A 4,275-nucleotide genomic window follows, 5' to 3' on the forward strand; every position below is an offset into this window, starting at 1 on the left:
CTTCACCCCAAAAGGAGTTAGGGGCTGGGAGAGAGTAATGGGTTAATAATGGCCAGAAATAGTTCTTAAGCACTTACTAGGAACCAGGCACTTGGGTAAGTGCTTTATTTGCATTTTTTTCGCTGCATACACAACCCTGTGGTATAATATCATTAATACCCATTTTATAGATAAAGAAACTGAGGTTCAGAGGGTGAAATAGCTGGCTTGGCGTCATAGAAGGTAATGAGTTTTTAACGCTGGCCTATCTGAGCCTGGGAACCTAATACTGTTTGATCTTTAATTTTTAAATAAGTTTTTAAAAAGTAGCTAGTCAAAATATTGGAAACAAACACCAGACATCCTATTTTTAGAATTCTTTTATTTTATTTTTATTTATTATTATTTTTGAGATGGAGTTTCACTCTTGTTGCCCAGGCTGGAGTGCAATGTCACGATCTCGGCTTACTGCAACCTCCACTTCCCGGGGTTCAAGAGATTCTCCTGCCTCAGCCTCGTGAGTAGCTGGAATTGCAGACACCCACCACCATGCCCAGCTAATTTTTTTGTATTTTTAGTAGAGACGAGGATTTCGCCACTTGGGCCAGGCTGGTTTTGAACTCCCGACCACAGTTGATCCACCCCCCTCGGCCTCCCAGAGTGCTGGGATTGTAGGTGTGAGCTACCTCGCCTGGCCTTTTTCTTTTATTTTTAAAGAGAGGGTTTCATCATGTTGGCCAGGCTGCTCCAGCTCCTGGGATCAAGCTATCCTCCTGCCTCAGCCTCCCAAAGTGCTGGGATTGCAGGCATGAGCCACTGTGCAGGGCCAGACATCTTTTTTCTCCACAGTCTTATTCACTGGACGCCAGCCTTCTTGCTGTTCCTGAACATTCTCAGGTGTGCTCCCACCTCACGGTCTTTGCATTGGCTGTTCCTCTGTCTGGAACTTACTCTTCCCCTAAGTATCCTTATAGTTCCCTTCCTCCCCTCACCTCTTTTTTTAAATAGGTTTTTTTTTTTTTTTTTTTTTTTGAGACAGAGTCTCACTTTGTTTCCCAGGCTGGAATGCAGTGGCACCATCTCGGCTCACTGCAACCTTTACCTTGAGGGTTCTTGTAAACCTCCTGGGTAGCTCGGATTACAGGCATGCACCACCACACCTGGCTGACTTATGTTTTTTAGTAGAGACTGAAATAGTAGAGACCAACATGGGTTTTGCCATGTTGGCCAGGCTGGTCTCGAACTCCTGACCTCAGATGATCCGACCACCTGGGCCTCCCAAAGTGCTGGGGTTACAGGCATGAGCCACCCACCTGTCTCTCCTCGCTTTTCTGGGGCTTTACACAGATGTCACTTTCTCAGTGAAATAATTCCCTTGCTCACCCAGAGGAAAGCAGCAAACATCTCTGTCACATATTACCCAACTCTGTCTGCGTTTTACTTATTGCCCATTGCTAATTGTAGTTACTGCTCGGTGGTTGTCTCCTCTGCTGGAATGTCAGCCCATGACAACATGGATTTCTGTCTTTGTTCACTGCTGCATTCCCAGTGCCCGGGCATGTAGATGCTCAGTAAACACTGTGTAAATATCACCAGAAGGGATGTTTAAAATGAATGGTAAATGAATGGTGGAGGGGATGTTTGAATGAACGGTAATTCCATCTCTTCAGAGATGCTTTTAAATGTCTGGTTCTTCTCCTCTGCCCCAGAACAGCTATATAGTAGGCATTTAATTAATTTCTACTAATGTCGGTGGCAATAATGAATGAATGATTGAATGATTAGTTAATTTTTCTTTGTGTTTACCTACCTTTTTTCTTTTAATTTGTTCGTTCTTTCTTTTGTATTTTTTTGAAAGCAGGGGGGTCTTACTCTGTCACCCCGGCTGGGTTGCAGTCTGCAACTCCTGGGGTCAAGTGATCCACCAGCCTCTCAAGTAGCTGGGACTACAGGCACATGCCATCACACCGGCTAATTTTTTTTTTTTTTGAGACAGAATCTTACTTTGTCACCCAGGCTGGAGTGCAGTGGCGTGATCTTGGCTCACTACAATCTCCACCTCCGGGGTTCAAGCAACTCCTGGGTGACTGCCACCATAACTGGCTAATTTTCATATTTTTAGTAGAGACAGGGCTTCCCCATGTTGGCCAGCATGATCTCGAACTCCTGGCCTCAAGTGATCTGCCTGCCTTGGCCTCCCAAAGTGTTGGGATTCCAGGCGTGAGCCACCACACCCAGCTGGAACTGATCTTAAAGAAGAAGAAAGAATACTGTTGCTTTCCTTAGGGAAAAAGAACAGATGGATAAAGGTATATATGTGCAAATATTCATCATTAGAAAGTACTATTTTAATGTTTATTGTAACTATTGCTTTTTATATATATTACTGATGTATCATAATGTACTTGGGCAGGCACAGTGGCTCACACCTGTAATCCCAGTAAGTTGGGAGGCCAAGGCAGGCAGATCACTTGAGATCAGGAGTTCAAGACTGGCCTGGCCAACATAGTGAAACCCCAGCTCTACTTAAATATGAAAATTAGCCAGGCGTGATGGCTCATGCCTGTAATGCCAACTACTTGGGAGACTGAGGTGGGAGGATCACTTGAGCCAGTTGGGGAGGGGGTCGTGTGAAGGTTGTAGTGAGCTAAGATCAACAACTGCACTGTAGCTTGGGTGACAGAGCCAGACCCTGTCTCAAAAAAAAAAAAAAAAAAAAAAGTGGCTGGGTGTGGTGGCCCACGCCTGTAATCCCAGCACTTTGGGAGGCTGAGGTGGGTGGATCACCTGAGGTTAGGAGTTCGAGACCAGCCTTACCAACATGGAGAAATCCTGTCTCCACTAAAAATACAAAAAAATTAGCCAGGTGTGGTGGCACATGCCTGTAATCCCAGCTACTGGGGAGGCTGGAGTAGGAGAATTGCTTGAACCCGGGAGGTAGAGGTTGCAGAGAGCCGAGATTGCACCATTGCACTCCAGCCTGGACAGCAAGAGTGAAACTCCATCTCAAAAAATAAAAAGTAATTGAATTCCCTATTATTGTACATTTGGGTTGCTTCAAGATTTTTTCCTGCTGTCTATGCCAGACCCTCTCTAAATCTACTTTACCTACATGATCTTTTGTTTTGTTTTAGAAACAGAGTCTCTCTTGCCCAGGCTGGAATCCAACAGCTGGATGATAAAGCACACTATAACCTTGTATTCCTGGGTTCAAGCGATTCTTCTGCCTCAGTCTCCCGAGTAGCTGGGACTGCAGGCATGCACCACCACACCCAGCTCATGTTAAAATTTTGTGTAAAGACTGGGTATCAATATGTTGACCAGGCTGGTCTCCACCTCCTGGCCTCAAGTGATCCTCCCACCTTCGCCTCCCAAAGTGCTGGGCTATAGGCATGAACTGATGCTCAGCCTAACTACTTGATCTTATCTAATTGTCACCATTTACATTTAAAGTGGGATCTTAACCAGGTGCAGTGGCACCCACTTGGAATCCCAGCACTTTAGAAGGCTGAGGCTGGTGGATCACATGAGGTCTGGAGTTAAAGACCAGGCTGGCCAACATAGTGAAACCACCTCTCTACAAAAATACAAAAAACTAGCTGGGCGTGGTGGTGGGCACCTGTAATCCCAGCTTTTAGGGAGACTGTAGCAGGAGAATCACTTGAACCTGGGAAGCAGAAGTTGCAGTGAGCTGAGATGGTGCCATTGCACTCCAGCCTGGACAAAAAAAAAAAACCCCCTACCAAAAAAAAAAAAAAAAAAAAAATGGAATCTTTAGCCCCACTTAACAGATAAGGAAATTGAGGCACAGGAATAGAGTGGGAAGTAGAACGAAGTCCTACCACCCAGAAGCAACTCTGCTGGGATTGTAACTAGGAAACCTGATTTCAAAACTGATGCTTACATCGGGTGTGGTGATCACCCTGATAATCCCAGCACTTTGAGAGGCTGAGGCTGGTGAATCACTTGAGGCAAGGAGTTCAAGACCAGCCTGGTCAACATAGTGAAACCCTGTCTCTAAAAAAAACACAAAACATTAGCCAGGTGTGGTGGCACACTCCTGTAAACCCAGCTACTCAGGAGGCTGAGACAGGAGAATCACTTGAACCCAAGAGGCAGAGGTTGCAGTGAGCCGAGACTGCACCACTGCACTCCAGTCTGGGTGACAGAGTGAGACGCTGTCTCAAAAAAAAAATATCTCAATAGAGTTATATTAAGACAGATCATGAGGTCAGGAGTTCAAGACCAGCCTGGCAAACATAGTGAAACCCTGTCTCTACTAAAAATCGAAAGATT

Source organism: Sapajus apella, unplaced genomic scaffold (genome assembly GCF_009761245.1).
Source record: "Sapajus apella isolate SASKATOON/1434 unplaced genomic scaffold, GSC_monkey_1.0 scaffold40, whole genome shotgun sequence".
Classification (NCBI taxonomy): Eukaryota; Metazoa; Chordata; class Mammalia; order Primates; family Cebidae; genus Sapajus; species Sapajus apella.